Source organism: Prionailurus viverrinus, chromosome B3 (assembly GCF_022837055.1).
Source record: "Prionailurus viverrinus isolate Anna chromosome B3, UM_Priviv_1.0, whole genome shotgun sequence".
In the NCBI taxonomy this organism is placed as follows: domain Eukaryota; kingdom Metazoa; phylum Chordata; class Mammalia; order Carnivora; family Felidae; genus Prionailurus; species Prionailurus viverrinus.
In genome coordinates, this window is record NC_062566.1 from 128,485,989 (window position 1) to 128,505,142 (window position 19,154).

Consider the following 19,154-nt stretch of genomic DNA (forward strand, 5'->3'; position numbering starts at 1 on the left):
TCAAATATTTTCCCTTTTCTAACACATGCCGGCAAATGTCATCTGTAGGTCCTCCTATTGTATCTTCGGTAAGCAAAGAGACACAGGAATCTGCCTATGGCCAAATATGTTCAGAGTTCACCTACCAACCGTCATGAAAACCTTCCAAAGTGTGAAGGGTATGAAAAGGCAAAGCTATTAGACTTTTTCCAGGCCTGCTGTCTGATTTCCCATAGGCTCTGGGCATGCGCAAATATGTAAGCTGATATATATACAAAAAGAAATTTGCCCTTCAGGATAAGACCTGTATAAGAATTTTACTTCAAAGGACACCGTAAAGAAAAACCACTTACCTTGTCTTCTTAGACCTACAAGAATGAAGATTTTCCAGACTTCGCTTTCTTCTTAAGATTAGAGAGAAGGGAGACACACAGAAGTCAAGATGAGGGTCTGTGAAACCTGTTATCCTTCGTACACATACAAAAATGTACCAGAACAGTTTCCAGGGAGGGCTTTCAGCATGCATGGTCAAATGTTAAACCCTTCCGCATAACTACGGACGACTTCTTTGCTTCATTTAGCACCCTCTGTGTTCCTTTCCTTCAACTCACATTAACGAAGCACCTACTACATGCCAGGTATTGTTCTAAATGCCAGGCATACCAGCAATGAATGGAAAAAGAAAAGTCTCCGCTTTTGGCAGCTGATATTCTTGGGGTGTGATAAGAAGATAGGAAATAACAGGGGCACCTGGGTGGCGCAGCCGGTTAAGCGTCCGACTTCAGCCAGGTCACGATCTTGCGGTCCGTGAGTTCAAGCCCCGCGTCGGGCTCTGGGCTGATGGCTCAGAGCCTGGAGCCTGTTTCCGATTCTGTGTCTCCCTCTCTCTCTGCCCTTCCCCCGTTCATGCTCTGTCTCTCTCTGTCCCAAAAATAAATAAACGTTGAAAAAAAAAATTTTTTTTTTAAATAAAAAAAAAATAATAATAAAAAAAAAAAAAAAAAAAGAAGATAGGAAATAACAAAGACATATACCGTCGGGTGATTGGAGGGCTGTGATATACGCAGTAGGTACTGCTACGATGATTTTTACACGAAAGCAAACCAAAGCTCTAAGTCCCAAATCAGTAGCAGAGATGGGTAACTTAAGTTTTGGACTTTCTAAGCTTTTCACACAGTAAAGGAATACTAAAACACTAACAAAGGCAAAGGGGGGAAAATCAGGTATGATGAACACATCCTATTTTTTGGAAGCATATGCAAAAGATACACAGGTGGGCACGGACAGTGTTCTGTCTGCTTTCCATCATTATGAAGGTCGCACCGATCTGCTGACCCAAGAGCTGACCACCCTTTTCCACCCTGAAACCTGAAATACCAAGAAAGTGTTTCTGGGCACAGATATCCAGGGGCAAGAAATGTTTTTTCTTTGTTTGAAAGTGAAAAACAACATTCGCGGTAGGTTTCTCGTTTCAAAATTTCTTGGCCTTTCGGTGCTTCAAAAAGGCACTGGAAGGACTAAAAGATGGAGAGAAACAGGAGCGTGGCTTTTTTGCATCTTCTCTTTTAACTGGGTGTTCCTGGCTGTACACATTCCCCAGCCCACCGCCATTTGGAACCCCTAAGCCTTGGGGTTATAAATCACTTGCAAAATAACGTAAAGGGGAAAGGTGTTCCATCCACCAGGGCCCTCATTTGGAAAAGCACTTCAGTGTGAAAGGAGACATTTCCACATAAAAGAGACATAATAGAATGCTTCAAAACTCCCATTTTTCTTCACAGCTGCAAAATAGCGGAGCTGTTCCCTGGGTGTGCCGTGTCAAATAAACCAACTCCTGGGGCGCCTGGGTGGCTCAGTCAGGTGAGCATTCGACTTCGGCTCAGGTCAAAATCAAGTAGTTCGTGAGTTCGAGCCCCATGTCCGGTTCTACGCTGACAGCTCAGAGCCTGGAGCCTGCTTTGGATTCTGTGTCTCCTCTCTCTGCCCCTCCCCTGTTCACACACTCTCTCTCTCTCTCTCTCTCTAAAATAAATAATAAAACATTAAAAAAAAAATAAAACTCCTGAGGAGACGAGCAGGGAAAGGCCGCCCCACGAGACACTTTACAAGAAGGAAGGGCCCAGAACTCCACCTACCCGACCCCACACACCCCGCTGGCTGATGCTCCTTGAGTGCTAAGGGAGGCTTGTGGAAAACTGCCTGCTTTCACCTGTTGAGGAACAGATTGAAGTATGAAATCTACTCTACCCACAGGAATAAAATTAAAACTTCCTTAACTGTAGAAATCATTTTGATTTGAAGTCAAATGAAAAGGCAAAAACTTCAATTAAGGAAATCTCAAGAGCAAATGATCCAGGAAACGGGTGAATTTTTTAAAAAGCCATTCTAATGGTTTAACAGCTTATTCAAGTGGTCTCCCTTAAAACGCCAGGAATTTCCACCTCTTGATTTAAGAGCTCTGGAATTCAAGGGCTTCAAATTGAGAAAATAATACACAAGCAAACGGTCGTAATTTCTTCTTTGTGCATCCTGGCATCTGACCCGCCCCCTGTATCGCTCTGTGCACCTTCCCGAAGGGCCCCGGATCGCTCTCGCAGGAGAGCCGAAGCCACTGCAAACACCACCGTCCTTGAATACCGACCGTCACCCCACAGGTGAAGTTACAAAGCTCTTGCCTTAAAGTCACAAACAAGGGATAAAAATAAATATTTCAGGGGCTCATTCAAACGAGCCTCGAGAGAGTCTGGACTCCACGGACGGGCTGTACTCTCCAAGGCCTGCCCAGGAGAGGAAGGTGTCTAAAGATTCCCGCGGACCCACGGGGGATATTTATAGGACGCCTCGAGCCGCCAAGGCCCTGCCGCTCTCCTCCCCAGCTCTTCTCCACCCTCCTCTGCCGAGCCCTTTCCCCTTCCATCTGACAGTACTTACAGTCACAGCTGAGGAACTCCTGAAAGAGTGGCTGCCAGGTAGGAATTTATTTACAAGCATCACAGCCTTTGAGGCGCTGGGAGGACGACTCAGCAGCACAGACGCGGCCACACTAACTACCCTCCACCACGGGTCCATCCAAACAGGTGCTGTGTACCAGCGACACACCAATAACTTGCCGATGTTTCCTGTAGACGCTGCCGTCTGAGGTGGGATAACTGCCACACCACTCACTTGTACGCGCTCAGCAGGCACTAACTACCCACCAGGGACTGTGGCAGTAGGTGGAAGTCTCAGTCCCTGCTCGGCAGACGTGAGGGAGAGACAGACACAAATCCAACGGCGGTGCGAGGCCATACGAGACACGGGGGCTGCCACGGGGACCTGGATGAAATCCTCTGGCCTCCGAGAAGGGACAGACCAACTCAGAAGTCTGCAAACTACAGCCCATGGGCCAAATCTGTCTTTTTTTTCCCCCAAGGTTTATTTATTTTTGAGAGGAGAGACAGAGCATGAGCAGGGGAGGGGTGGAGAGAGAGAGGGAGACACAGAATCGCAAGCAGGAAGCAGGCTCCAGGCTCTGAGCTGTCAGCGCAGAGCCCGACGCAGAGCTTGAACTCACGGACCATGAGATCGTGACCCGAGCCTAAATCGGATGCTTAACTGACTGAGCCACCCAGGCGCCCCCAAATTGGTCTGTTTTTGCACAGTTGGCCTATATGCCGGCAATGGCTTGTACATTTTTTAATTACTGAAAAAAAAAAAAAAAAAGTTTCGTGCTTGGTGACACGTACATCTTACATGAGATTCAAGTTTCAGTGCCTCTAAATAAAAAAGCTCTAACTCGAGTTCACCAAGTGACAGCGATGGGACAAGCTCGAGAGAATCCACAAAAACACGTGTCCGTCACCGCGGGAAGCAGCCCCTGGCACCTCCCAGACCAAGGCCCATGCTTCACACCTAAGGAACCAGACCCACGACCATCACTCTGCCTGGGCCACGGGGAGCGGCACGGTCCGGAGAAAAATGCCTCTGCCGTCCCCAGACTAACACAGGGTCCTTCCCACGGACTAGAAAAACACAAACAAACAAGATCTTCACTGAGACCTACCTGAAGATAAAGAGATTCGGATTTGACCTGCCAGACTTGTGTCGACCCCAGCCAAACCCCTTCCGCTGGTGACCCGCCGGTGCCTCCCTGTGTCCTCATGATCCGTTCACTGTGTCCTCCTTATCCCGCCTGCAGTCTGTCCTCTTCCCGCTCCACCTTGCACGGCCCAGAGGCCTCGCTGTGGACATGCCCTCATTCACAAAACCACCCCTCAGCCTGTGACCCTTCCTGAGTCTGACCCCAGGTCCCTCACTCAAGTGCTTCTGTTCCCCAAGCCTTCCAAGACCTGTGAGAACGTGAGACCTGAAAAACGAAATTCGTGCCCAAACAACCTTGAAAATTTATTTGAAACACACGCTCGCTTAAATGTTCATAATGACGCTAACCAGTCACGAGCAACTCCACCCAACATTTATGTATCATAGTTGATGGGGGGGGTGGGTAATACTTCAGTTGGCCAATCAGGCTCTACAGTGGTAGCTCTTGAGTGTTCAGAGCTAACAAGGACTAACTTCAGATATTCGACTGTCCTTCTGTATCAAGATCCCACTCAATTGCCAAGTCTTTGATGAAACGTTTCCTCATTTTTGAGTTACCTGTGCTGCGTTGGATCAATAAAATCATTTCTACACACATATATTACAATGTGCTTACAGAACACCACTGATGTGCTTGGAAAAATGCAAAGCAGTCCTAATCAACGTCCCTGACCTTGAAGCATTTAAGAAACAATGGGACAAAAGTCATAACAAATCTAAAGTCCAACGATTCAAAGATGCAAAGTAGCTTTGCGATAGGGGCGCCTGGGTGGCTCGGTCAGTTAAGCGTCTGACTTCGACTCAGGTCATGATCTCAAGGTTGGTGGGTTCAAGCCCTGCCTTGGACTCTGCTGACAGCTCGGAGCCTGGAGCCTGCTTCGGATGCTGTGTCTCCCTCTCAATCTGCCCCTCCCCAGCTGGCACTCTGTCTCTTGCTCTCTCTCTCTCAAAAAAATAAACATTAAAAAAATTTTAAAAACAAAGTAACTTTGCAATAGACTAAGTAAAAATGTAGACAGTAAGGCTTGGTTGCAACTGCCAGGGAAAGTTCTCTGGAAGAAGTGCATCTTGAGACATAACCATTTACCTAGTGTCTGCTGGGAGCCATTTAGCACACCTTGTCATTGAAATCACCACCTTTAATCCCGATTACAACCTACAAAGTCGTTATTCTTATACAAGTTTAACAGATGAGAAAACAGGTTAAGTGACTTGACAGAGGTTACTTGGCTAATAACTTGGTGAACCGCAAGCCAAAGCCAGGCTCTAGAACCTAGGATTACATTTATTATGTGAGCTTCTCAAAGTGAGCCACAGGCCCACACCCAAGGTGTGCGATGTTCAGGAAGCCAAGCTGAATGTCACGCACTCAATCTGAGTCTCAATTCTGCGTGAAAATGTAGGCATTGTTAAAAGTAAAAACACTCTTATATTAACAGACCCAGTAGGAAACAGAATATGAAACTTACAGAGGTTTTCCACTAAGGGTATGGAAAACCCAGCAATGAAGGTGTGGCAGTGAAGCGTGGGTAAGTTTGGGACGGTGGGAACCACCCGATTTACCTGGAGAGGACAGTCCCTTTACAGAGACGGGACACAAGGTCAGAGTGAGCTTGGAAGGGGGTTGTCAAGGGCACTGAGCGTCTGGTGTTTTGTCTCCGTGTTGATCTTGGCGGACCGTGCCGGGCGGGAGCGCACGCTGTCTTGCGTCGCTCGGCCTGTGGCTACCACAGTTGAGCTATAAATGGGTCCCCTGCCACCCCGGGTTGTCAGTGCTCATCAAGGCATACTGTGAGATTGTCTGGGCCTGGGGGGACCAAAAATGGAGTGAGCGTGCGCTTGGAGGTGTCCTCTTGCCTTATTCACGGAAGGGTTCACGGGCATAGTGGATAAGGGCCTCCAGCAGGAACCTGGCATTCGCTTTAGGGCATGAAGGTTCTGGAAGAGTGAATCCAAGGAGCTCCCCAAGGAGAGCTGCTCAGGGCCGGTGCATCTCTACACTGCTTCCAGGCAGAGATTCGGTTCAAATTTTCATCACTCGATTAGGCCCGGTCCCTCCTGTTTGCCCTGAAATGCTGCCCATGCAGGAGATCAGATGGCTCTTTCCCATGAAACAGACTGGGTTGCAGAAATCTCAGTGGCGAGCACACAAGAGATCAGATCTTATTTCATTCCCGGAGTCATTTCCTAAGGTAAAAGTTTGTTTGGCTAGTGGGAGCTAATTCTTTTTGGGCTAGAGCACCAAGAAACATATGTCGAGTTAACTCAAGAGAACCACGGTGCAAGTTTCGAAAAGAAAGGAATGTACAGACGCATTTGCCTAGATTCTTTCAGGACATCTTCTGCCTCCTTCCTCTCTGTCTCTCTCTGCTCCTCTCTCCAGCCATCACCGCCTTTCTTGAGACCCCAGTTTCCTTCTTAAAATCCTCCAGGACTTCCCGATTCTGCTGCCCTCATTCAGAACACCAGCCGTGTCCCTGAGAAAATCCCTCATCCTCTCCAAGCCCCCATGTCCTCACCTGTACAGGGGGCAGGTCCCAGTGGCCGCGCGAGATTCCACGGCAATGAACCACACACAGCGCTGAGCACCAGCGTTAGCCTGTATACATCGGCACTCGGCGGTGGCTAATTTTTACCACTGGTCAAGAGCGCAGACCCCGGGGACAGCCTCCTTGGGGGGGGGGGATCTCAGCTCTGTCATTAACAAACTGCGCGCCCAGGGCCGGACGGTTACTTCCAGTAAAGAAACGTGCACTCCTGTTTCCCCATCTGTAAAACAGGGGTCGTGACAGTACCTGGCTTCACAGGCGTTTGTGGGGAATGCATGAGTTAAAGCACGCAGGGTGCTAGGAACAACGGTCCTGCACGTAGTGAGCGGCTGGGTACGTCTCCGCTGCCATCATCACCACCCTATTTTACCTTCCACGGGGCTGCGTCACTTGCCCAAACCTGAAGGTCTCCCCTACAGCACCAGGAAGCTTCTTCCCAAGCCGGGGACTCCGAGCGGAAGGGCCGAGTGGAGTGGGGGGCATAGCGGTGACAAGAGACAAGTGGGGGTGCAGCGGTAAGGGGCACCTGCACAGACGGCGGCCATTCAGCTGCTGCCCCAGCCAGCTGCTGCCCCTCCAGAAGGCAGCCCCAACACGGCCACACTCCCAGTTAGCAAGAGAAGCCAGAAATCTACATATTTATGTGACATTTCCTGATTTTTAAGCGTTGGCAAGGATTTCAGATTTTCAAAATTACTCTGTCTGCTGAACAAAACCCATCTGTGTGCCACTTCTGCCCGCTAGGCCATCGGTCTGTGCTCTGTGGGGCGGGGTCGCTCACAAACTGTGCTTCTGAACACTCCCTTCCTCCGTGAGGCCTTCCCTGGTGGCCCCAGAAGAGCCGCGTGTCCTTCTCTTCTCCTCAGGCCCAGAGCCCTCGAGGCCACTTTCTCCGACCACCCCCTCCCCGCTCAGCCCAACACGGACCTTCTGTTGATCCACTCACCCCCCCCCCCCCCCCCGACAACGCATTAGAGGCACTTAGCGGGGATCCGTAGCAGAGATAAGTGCTTTAATGACACTCGTGTATTGATTTAGAGCTTTTTTTATTCCTCCACTTGGATTTCCCGAACACGGAACATCTGTGGCGGTGCAAATGTCTTAGAGGCTAAGTTCCCAGAGGCCAGGGTCTGCTCCACGAAGTTCTCCCTGGCACCCTGGGAGCGTGTGACTGGACTGCAGCGATCCTTCTTCTGATGAGGGCAGGGTACATCGTTCGATGCCTTTTTGGGGAAACTCACAGCCTTGCCAACACTTCTATCTGCAGCAGCCACGAGCCCGCGCTGCCCCTTTTCCGGACTCATTCCTGCAAATGCGGTTGTTTCAAGTGGTGCCCAAATTCCCAACTGTGTAGACTCAAGTCAAACCCACGGGAACCAAGCTTTCCATATTTGGATCACACACAGGCTGCTTAAGAGGAGTCACTGTTGGTCTGTATTCGTTCGTTCGTTCGTTCACTTCTTCATTTACCAAGCATCGCTTCACTCGAGGCCAGGCACAGTACCAGGTTTGGGGGATGAGAAAAATTAAGTGCAAAAGTCCTGTGATGAAAGTCTATTCCAACAGAGAATGCCAGGAGCTAGGCAGGTCCTTAACAAATGATCCCACCCAACAACACCGCATCTGGGTGAAGGTCTGACGCCCAGAGAGTCGAACACAAACGGCACGTGTCGGTTAGGCTATTAGGGAGTGGTGCAAAGATCAAACCAGAAGTCCTCACTCCTGGTCCAGTTTTCTTTTCAAAGCACCCTGTAAAACATTCTAAACAGGATTCTAACTCAACCGCTAATGAGGCCCGGCGTCCAGGCTCAGATGTCAGCAGACTGTGAACTGCCCCACACCCCTGCCCGAGGAGACACCACTTGGCATGACACCCATCAGTGACAATTCACTAGTGCCTTCTGCAGGCTAAGCCCCCCCGCTACCCTTCTAGAACCATTCTCAGGTGGTTCTGATGCTTTTTGTTGGTTGAGTTGTTTTAGTGTCCCAAAGCACTTAAGGGACAAGACCCCTGCTCATGAGCAACAGAGATTCACAGAGTCTGGAGGGCGGGGGGGGGGGGGGGGGGGGGGGGGGGGGGGGCGGGGGGGGGCGCTGTCTGAACATTCACCCACGGGGCGCATCTGAGGTGTTTTTTTTTATAATTTTAACGTTATTATTTATTTTTGAGGGAGAGAGAGAGAGAGAAAGAGAGAGAGAGAGAGCGTGAGCAGGGAAGGGGCAGAGAGAGAGGGAGACACAGAATCTGAGGCAGGTTCCAGGCTCCGAGCTGTCAGCACAGAGTCCGAAGCAGGGCTTGAACCCACAAACTGTGAGATCGTGACCTGAGCCAAAGTTGGCTTTAACCAACTGAGCCACCCAGGCCTCCCCCCTACTTTTTTAACTCTTTAAATGTTTATTATTTATTTTTAAGAGGGAGAGAGGGAGCGAGTAGAGGTGCCCTTAATAAAGGGACCAAATTTGGTTGCCTGCTGGTCGGCTAGGCAGAATTAGTGTCGTGACACAGCCACATCCTTCCTGCCACCCACCCCCACACTGCCCTGCCTCTTAAGGATGCCTGTTGCCATTTTCAAAGGGAAGATGGCGTGGTCACTCATTGAACAACTCGCAGAAAAACACCTTCCCCACAACGTGTTTCCATTTCCCTCAAACGAAAATCAATCCATCAGTAAGACTATGTCTGCGGTGATCAAAGCCGGATTGTGTGCACCCCCCGCCCCGGGGTGGGGGTTGGGGGGGGAGCAGTCAGATACAAGCAGATGCAGGATGCATGCTCAGCACTGAGGGGGGCGGGGGCAGGGGTCACGGCTACCTTCCCGGGCCTCGAGGTCTTGCCACGTTCCATGAGGCCAAGACAAACAGGCTGTGCGTGGATCTATTTTGGTCTCACAGCTGCAAACACAGGATTTATGAAGATGTTTGGTGCTCGGCTCCCAGGAGATTTGTGCACCATACTGCTGCTCTACTGACTGTCCGTGCGTCCCTCCTCATTCCTGCTGAGCCTGGGACGTCCTCAAGTTCTGATCCCTTAGGACTCTCCCCAAGTTACAAGTTTTCTTCTTTCCTTAACTCGTGAGAGACGAAGGATGTGCGTTATTGGGTTTGGCATCCAAGGGGCTCAATGCTCTATCATTCCACCGCCTCTTCTTGGTGTTTAGCTTTATTGATTTCTATTTCTGACTTGCTCGGCACCGGCTCATTCATTATTCAGGGGAAATCTGGCTAAGAGACCACAGGCTGATATCCTGCCAACAGGAGCCCGAGCAGGTGGGACCTCTGAGGGCCTTCTTTTCAAAGAATTGCAATTCCATTAAATGAGTGGTGTAGACTCCTCGAGTTATTCAGACCTGGCCATTCTGCAAAACATTATTTTCTGTGTGAGTGGCAGGTGAGCTCAGTAGGAAAAAACGGGGAGTTAAATGATTCTGAGGCCAGAGATCCGATGAATGTGTAAACCAGTTATATCTGAGAAGAGAAAAATCTCTTGCCAGGTGGCAAATGAACCCATCCTTAGCCATCTACCCTGGAGGTGTGCGGTGGGGGGTCGCCAGACGCAGGGGAGGGAGGAGGTGGCCCCCATTAATCACTATCACCAATCCCTCTGTGGACTCGGGCACAAAAGAACACATATCCATTCTCCTGCTAGAGGCTGAGTCCCACCACCTTCCTACGTGGCCCACATGAGTTTGATGGTGAAGACGGCATTTTCAAGGTGTTATAATAAGATGTGGGGGGCAAACCCAGTTTGTTGTTTTCTTGTTTGTTTTCTTCTTCACAGAGCACAGAAGTAAAGGAAATTGTTTATTTAAACCAGAAGAGGAGAGGTTCAAATTAAAGAGTGGGAAGAAGTTCCTTCCAGAAAATTCAGGCTAAAACACACTCCTGGAGAAAGTAGTAAAATTATCCTCTAGAGAAATCTCTTAAGAACAGAACTAATTACCACCTGTAAGTACCAATTTGTGCATAATCCGATCCTGGGGGAGGAGGCTAGGTGAGAAAATCTCTCAAAATCCCCTCTGAGCTTCCCCACCAGGTTGAATTTTCACCAGGAAAAGTTTGAAACACTTTGGCTGATCTCTGGAGGAGGACTTGGTGGGAGAGGACGTCCGGTCACAGGTCTGCGGCCAATTTTAACTTCAGCATTGTGCCAAGTCAGGGTGCTGGTGAGTAGTCTCTCAGGGGCAAAGGCATTTGCTCAGAACACATGGATGAAAATGGTGCTTTCACCATTAGACAGGATGTCCCAAATACCACAGAAGAAGCTTCGTATTTGTTTTCTACTTCGTAAAAGTAAATGAGACAGCATCATCAAATAGGAAATAACCATCTGTCTCTTAACTAAAAACTAGAGGGTCTTTGAAAACACACACACCACACACACACACACACACACACACACACACACACACTAGCCGTGACAAATGGGGCTTCGAGTCACGTCACTAAAACACTGCAGGCCACTGCTTGGGGAGGCAGTGAGATCCTGGTTCAGTGGGGTTTCCATGGCCTTCTGTTGCTGGGGGAGGACACTGGCCTCAAGGGGTAGGCCGAACCAGGGAACCTCTTGGCCCCTACAACTCTTAGTTCAGCCAGAACAGTTCTGATTTCATGTTTTATCTTATCTTGGCTCCATGGAAGGTTTCAGTTTAAAAAAAAAAAAAAAAGAAGAAAGGAAAGGAAAGGAAAGGAAAGGAAAGGAAAGGAAAGGAAAGGAACGAAGAGGAAAAGGAAAAGGAGGGAAGGGAAAGGAAATCTTACCAAGCGCAAATGGAGCCGCACGTTTCTGGATTCTCCTACAGTGGGCAAATCTGGAGTAAATCCCATTCTCCTCCTTAGTTGTGTGCCAGTATCAGGGACAATGGCGACGCCCTGGCCCCACAGGCTACGGGGAGGCCCAAGTGAGGGCACTGGCAGGTGTGTCCCAAGCTTGGTGCCGGGCACACAAGAGGCAACGTTAATAAGTGGCTGCCCCTAGGATAAGGCCATCACCACTGGAGCCCTGTTCACTGCTAAACATTTTCTAAACTTTGTTATATTTCTAATTTAAAGAATTCACAATCATGATAAACACACCTAATATTGAATTTTTTTTAACGTTTATTCATTCTTGAGAATGAATTCAGAGAGAGGGAGGGAGGGAGGGAGGGAGAGAGAGAGAGAGAGAGAGAGAGAGAGAGAGAGAGAGAGAACGACATAGAATCCGAAGCAGGCTCCAGGCTCTGAGCTGTCAGCGTACAGCCCTGTATGGGGCTTGAACCCACGAACTTGATATCATGACCTGAGCTGAAGTTGGACACTTAACCGACTGAGCCACTCAGACAACTCTCACCTAGGAGCTTTTAAAACGACAGATCCCATGGCCCTACCCCAGGCGTCATTCAGACTAAATAAAGCAACGTCCCTAGGCTATCACTGAAGAACTGGCTTCTAAATGGCTTGGCTGCCATTGTCCTGTCGGAAGAGATGTTACAGACAACTTCCTTTGCAGCTCTGCTATGGAAGATTGATTTCTCCCTCCCTCCCTCCCTCCTCCTCTCTCTCTCTCTCAACCTGAAGGCCGAAAGAAACAAATTACTAACGAGGAACCTCTGTATCTTCCTCAGTTAAGAGTCAGTTTTAATCTTCTGGACATTTAAACCATACAAGTGATCAAAAAAATAAAATGAACCATACAACTGATCATGTTTCTCTCTTTGCCTTAGCTACTAGGAAGCTCAAAGCCAAATTCATGACTGACCGCTCTACCCCTTAAACCAATACACAGAATGTAGGATAGTCCTTTTATACATTAATGCTGGGTTTCCTACCTTTATTTTCCCTTTTTCTATTTTCCCTTGTTTCCCCTTTTTTCTATTTTCCCTATTTTCCCTTCATTTCTGCATGTGCTTTAAAAAAATTCTAGTTACGCTGCATTTTTGCAATCTATTACGAGTTCATTTGGGAACAAGGTGGCCTATGTTAGACAAAGTAATTAAATACAGTCACTGACATGTGACTTTGCAGCCGACAGTTTTAAAGCAGATGTAATGGGCACCAAAGTAGAGACCGCAGCTTGGAGGAAACTTTTTGGCTTCGGGGTCAACTCCCCCAACAGACACCTTTCCCCCAGCTCCAGCTGTCGTAGAACATCTGGAAGCATATCTGAATTGCATATTAAGTATGTTTCAAAATTACGGAAGTTTGGGGGGCACCTGGGGTGGCTTAGTCAGTTGGGCGTCTGACTTCGGCTCAGGTCATGATCTCACAGCTCATGGGTTCGAGCCCCGCATCGGGCTCTGTGTTGACAGCTCAGAGCCTGGAGCCTGCTTCGGATTCTGTGTGTATTGTTCTCTCTCTCTGCCCCTCCCCAACTCATGCTTTGTCTCTCCTTCAAAAAATAAACAAACATCAAAAAAAAAAAAATTTAAAGAAAAAAATTTTAAGTTATGGAAGTTTTTAAGTCAAAACAAAACAAATCAACACCACCACCACCCCTCCGCCCCCCAGAAAAAAAAAACAACTATACAAATTCAAAATCAGAAATCCTGGCATTCAATTATGAATCTACTGTGTCTCAACTTCCACAGCAGCAGACCCACACACTGAACTAAAATTCTGGTCCTTCTGGAAAAGCATCAGGTTGGTCTAAAGAACAATATACGAGTACTAGCAGATTGTGGACATCTGTGGCCTTGTGTATCAGACAAGATGAATGTTTAGAATATCTGAACATTGTCTGGTTGTGAAGAAACATGTAGTAACTTGTAAAAGTTCCAAGTACTCCAAACCGCCTGTCCGCTGTTATCCCCACATAACCCTGTACTTTTAAACTACCCAGACACTACCTGTTCCCCATATGTGATCAAAAAGATTGTTATCTGCCGACTGAAATGCTTTCCTGTATCTGCGTTGAGGATCTGTTCTCTTGGGTACAGAGCCAGAACCACTCCTGACGTGGCCAGGAATCCGGGGATGGGGGTGGGGGTTTAATAGCCTGGACCAGAGCTCTGGGCTGCAGGGAAAATCCCCTGTGCTTGTGATGAAACACAGAGGGGTTCCCTCTCTTTCTTAGGCCTTAACTCAGTCCATCTGCATCCAGAGGGTAGGGACCAGCCAAAGGTCTCCTGGCCGCCACTGCCTGGGCTTTGCCCCGGCCTCATGTGTACGGGCAGCAGGGCCTGAGGGCTGAGCGCTTCTGTTGTTGCTGTTAGTTATTTTTTTCACAAAATAATGTACAGATCATGTTTATTTAAAAGGTAAGAACTCTCAGGTGCACACGTGAGGCACAAGGAGGAGTGAGATCTAAAGCTTCCTTACTGTCTACTATTTAAGTGGCCCCTTAGACATTCTGCCATCTTGCATTTTTGCAAACATTGCTTGATCTATGAAGATCTGAACTAACCACGAACAACAAACAAACCTAATGAACGTCAACTAGCAGCTACAGAATTTCCTTGATTCCTTTATACATGTTAATTGTGTAACCGACATAACCTTATTGCAGCCAGTATGCCGTGAATAAAAAACCAGCCCTAATTCTGTGGCTCAAAATAACTACAATTAGCATTTCCGCACAGGCCCTTCCATTCTTCTGCTTACGTATGTGTGTTGGGCTCAGCCTCACTCAGGCTCTGGACCACACATATGAGAAGTGTGCAAGGTTCAAATCCAGGGCTGGCTGGGACATGCAAGTTCTCAGAAGGAGCTTAGAAGAGCCAGACTCACCAAATGGCTACACGGTAGCTTCCAATTATGGAGTGCTTACTGTATGCAGGCATTAACGTGATACCATGTAAATCTTCCCTGCGACCTAGCACGGGGTGGGGGTCCTTATTTCCCATTTCAGAGATGGAGAAATCAAGACCTGAGACGTAATATTTGCGAGTGAGTAGAAAGCTGGGATTCCAGGCCAGGACTGGTGCCGATATGGTGAGGAAGAAGTGTCCAGTCTTACCTTACTGATTTGGATTTGATACATAGCTTGGGGTTTCTTTTCTCCCTTTCCATATCTTTGGCGGACCAAGAAGAGAAGGGGAGTTTACTCCAATTTGAAAAGCTGGCAGAAAAGACTGGCCTGGAGAAGGGCTGGTGTCGCCAACAATATTCCCTGAGACCGACAGCCAGCCCTGGCTCTCTGGGCCACGTTTATCTGTCTGTTCATCACAGGTGTGCCCAGCTCGGGGTCTCAGAGAGCTCCCGGCTCTGCAATTCTGTAACTCTAGCTGGTCTCTGCATACATGCACCACGCACAAACTGGAGGCCACGATGTGATTTGTGGCACTTGGCTCCTATCATCAAAGTAACGACCCTGAATACACAGGAAATACTATGTAAATTACCCTGCTCCAAGGAAAAACAGTAAGCAAGCCCCCCCCCCCTTTTTTTTATTAGATGTGAGGGGAGGGTGTGGACAAATTAGAAATCATGCTAAGACATGTAAGAGACACAAGCAGGAGGGACTCCCCCAGTGTGATTCTGTTCCACGACATGGCCACCCCCCCCCCCCCCAACCCCGTCCCCGGCCAAACCAGGGTGTGTAGTTTCTTGTCCTGTCTCGGAGATGAAAATACTGGAAGGCCGACGGAGGCTGTGAACACAGGCCACACACACTACTGACACCTCCCAGCCTGGTCTGGACAGACGGCGGAAGTGAACAAAGGCCTTCAGAAGCTTGGTGCGCAGACTCTGATGTGTATTCGACAGTGTAACTCATCAAAAGTAGAACGGGTGGGCACCTAACCTTCACTAAAACAAGAAAACATGTTGCAATACCATCCTTACTCTTTTGGGAAAGCAAACACAGGCATTTCTGAGATTCTCTCTGTCCCTGAACTATGGCAGTGTCACACGCAGCCTTAGGCTTGGGAACACTCTGAAGGCAAGCTCCATGCCCGAGAATTAACATAAAAATGCCGCTAAGCTTTTTTTTTTTTTTTTTTTAAATCATTACAACACATCCTGAAGAGGTCTGAAAACGTGAGAAGCAGCATTAGCCACGTAGACAGTATTTACAAAGGACTGATACATGGGGCCCTACGGTTTAATTGAAGATAACAAATGATTCAGAGCTCTGGCAGGCTCTCCTGAACACTTCGATCATTTCAACAAACGCTGCTGAGAAAGGACACTCCTCTGTCAGCCTTCGAGGTGCGAGCACGATCCTATGTGCTTTCAGTTGAACGAGATCCTGGTTATACCATATTGCCCTGGAAGTTACAAAATCTCGGTGCAACTGGCCTGCTCATTCTCGTTTTATTTATTTACACTTAAAACAATTTTTTTTTAATGTTTATTTTTGAAAGAGAGAGAGACACATACAGAGTGTGAGCGGGGGAGGGGCAGGCAGAGAGAGAGAGAGAGAGAGAGAGAGAGAGAGAGAGAGAGACACAGAATCCAAAGCAGGCTCCAGGCTCTGAGCTGTCAGCACGGAGCCCGACGCTGGGGCTCCAACTCACAAGCCACGAAATCGTGGCCTGAGCTGAAGTTGGACACTTAACCAAGGGAGCCACCCAGGTGCCCCTAGTCTCACTTTTATTGAGACATAATTGACATACATTATATTATTTTCAGGCGTACAACAGAGTGATTTGGTATTTTCCTACATTACAGAATGACCATCATCATAAGCCTAGCTAACGTCCATCACAACACATAGATTGTTTTTCCTTTGGGGATGAGAACTTTTAAGATCTACTCTCCTACCAACTTTCAAATACGCAGTACAGCAATGTTAACTACAGTCACCATGCTGTGCATTATATCTCCAGGATTTATTTTATACCTTATACCTGGAGGTTTGTACCTTTTGACGACATTTATCCATTTTCCTCATTTCCCACTCTGGCCTGTTTTTAAATCTCAAAAGTTTTCAAATGTGGTCTTCTTCACTAGCAAAATGCTTGCTGTGAAGTTTCAAGGTTTTTTGGTTTTTTTTTTTTAATTTTTTTTTCAACATTTATTTATATTTTTGGGAGAGAGAGAGAGAGACAGAGCATGAACAGGGGAGGGGCAGAGAGAGAGGGAGGGAGACACAGAATCGGAAACAGGCTCCAGGCTCTGAGCCATCAGCCCAAAGCCCGACGCGGGGCTCGAACTCACGGACCGCGAGATCGGGACCTGGCTGAAGTCGGACGCTTAACCGACTGCGCCACCCAGGCGCCCCATGTTTCAAGGTTTTAATAACGATTTCTAAATCAATTAATTACTCCCCCCAACATATTTATTCATCAGGTTACCATGGTGGCATGGAAAACCACTCCTGTTTAGGTAAAAATTTCAAGCTCGTTAGGAGTCTCCTATGTGTTCCGGCAAAGAACTTCTCTCAAAAGTTTTTGCGAGAGTTTTCATTTCACTTATGTCACTTACAGTCACATCAATTCATCTTAACCTACATTTAAGAAGCTAAGTCTGGTTCTCATTTTTTTTTTTTTTTTTAAAGCCCACTCTCGGGTAAGATTGACATTTCAGTAATCGCTGCCAGCTGGCATGTTCAAAATGGAATCTAAATATTGTATTAACAATATCAATAACAAGCAGGTTCGGCGGGCCTTAATAAAACACGCTTGAATTGTGAGAGAAATTCTTGTTATTCTGTGTTTCACCAGCTTTAATTTACTACATTGATTTAATAAAAATCTATGACAGTCTCATCTTTAATCATGTCAGAATTCTGAGGTTCACTACATGTGCATAGGGAAAATCTGAAATCAAGCAGGTGTAATGAGATTTTTGTTGCCCAATCATTTTTGAAACTTTTGACTGAAGTAACACAGCCAGTAAAGCCCGCATACGTGTTCAGCTCAATGAATTTTCACAAACGATTTACCTGGGTCACCAGAACCCAGACGAACAAGCTGCCAGCTCAGGAGCCTTCTTCCACCCTCTCCACTCACCACCCCCCAGAGATAACCACGACCTTGGTTTCTCCTTGCACGTGTTCCCTGTGAACTCTGGCAGGGGGACGGGGGGAGGGTGGCGATCACCCTGTTAGAGTCACTAAGTGCTGGCCTGCAATTATTTCACTTCCTTTGTGGGAAGCAGGTGGTATCCTCCCGATTTTACAGATGAAGAAACAGAAGCTCAAAGGTGAGTATCTGACCAAGCCAAGAGGCATGAACGCACAGTGCCAATGACTATACAGCTCGGTGTGTGGGTTGGGGAAGGGGACTGCGAGGGACCGCCAGTCAGATCCAAAGCCAGGTCCCTCCAATGCCAAGCTCAGTTCTCCAAATTTACCGATTCGCACGTCCAACAAATGCCGTTTATAGTTAGATGGCCTCATACAGAGAACAACTACGCCCCCCCCTGACCCCAGCCCCCAACCCCCACGCACACTCACGCAGGAGGACGGTTTCTGAAAGGGAGCTCATGTTTTCATTTAGCGTGTTGTCGTCCCCTCGCTACGTTCGGGATTGTGAACGATTTTGTGAGTCTCTGCGTTAACAGTGTCTTAATTTTAAAAATTAAGCGGGGAACCAGCAAGTGAGTCTGAAGAGGCTCCATCTCTGGTCCCGAACTGGATTTTCATCACTCAACTGCTCTCCAAATTATACTGATTTATGATGTGATTATTACGGTTTTCCTAAGTAGCCTGGGTAATGAGAGAAACGCAGAGACGCCCCAGACTGCAGTAATGGGGGGTGGGGCCCTCTAACACCCCTCCGTCTGCCCTGCCAGCTCCCCACCTCACCTCTGCTTCTTAGCCCGCGCTCTCCTCTCGTGAGGTCAGTACTGCGCCTCGCGTGGCCTCCCAGCCTCGGCCCCAGCGGTGCCCACGGCGACTCACATTGTTCCCAGCGCCTTCCGCGGTGACCTTGCGACACTGAGCACGTGAAACCGACCGACCGCCCAGCGGCGGTTTTCCCGCCCATGTTTGCGAAGATCAGCTCTCCGTTCCTTACCCTTCCTTCCTTACGCGCCTAATTTCAGTGTAAGGCTGAAGCTGCACCACCTACCCCCCAAGTCCTCAAAGTCAAAGCCACTACCTTTATCAGAATCTCCCCACCTTTCTGCCTGGAACACGGTGCCTTCCCCTTCCCCTCCTCTTTCCTGTTAGGAACGAGGCGAGCTACCTCAAAGGGACACGGTGACCTCCCCTCTCCAGCCTGGCTCATCACAGTTCTTTGTCACATCCCAACGTATCGCCTGTGCCCTTGCTTGTGACCCCTGCCTTCGGCCGTGGGCCTCACTACTTTGTGGGCTTGGCTAACTGTGGCGCTGCAACTTCACGGCGCCTCTCGGAGCGACACCGAGCAGGGCACCGTTGACCGTGTCGGGCAGACTTAGGGGGAGGCAGGGACAGCAGCCTCACACGGCACTAGCAACGCCCCTCGGGGAAGTCTTCTGTGACTCCGGACTTCCTTCCCTCCGAGTCTGAGCTCCTCTGCGAAGGCACAAACCACGGAGGCATCTTGGTGATTCTGCCCCCCGCTCCCTCCCCCCCGCCCCCAGCCAGACGGCAAGAGATCTCTTTCTCTCTATCCCCAGCCGCAAGGGTACCTAGCACACAGTAGGAAATGAAGGAATGTTCGCGAAACGTATGCGTGTAATTCACTGAACCGACTCGGA

The 19,154-nt window shown here is 48.5% G+C and overlaps 1 protein-coding gene across 10 annotated transcripts in view; it reads right to left on the reverse strand.

Annotated features, from left to right (window-relative positions):
- The window catches only part of FOXN3 (forkhead box N3), a 401,385-nt gene that overhangs the window by 85,785 nt on the left and 296,446 nt on the right, over positions 1 to 19,154 (reverse strand). The window lies entirely within an intron of this gene.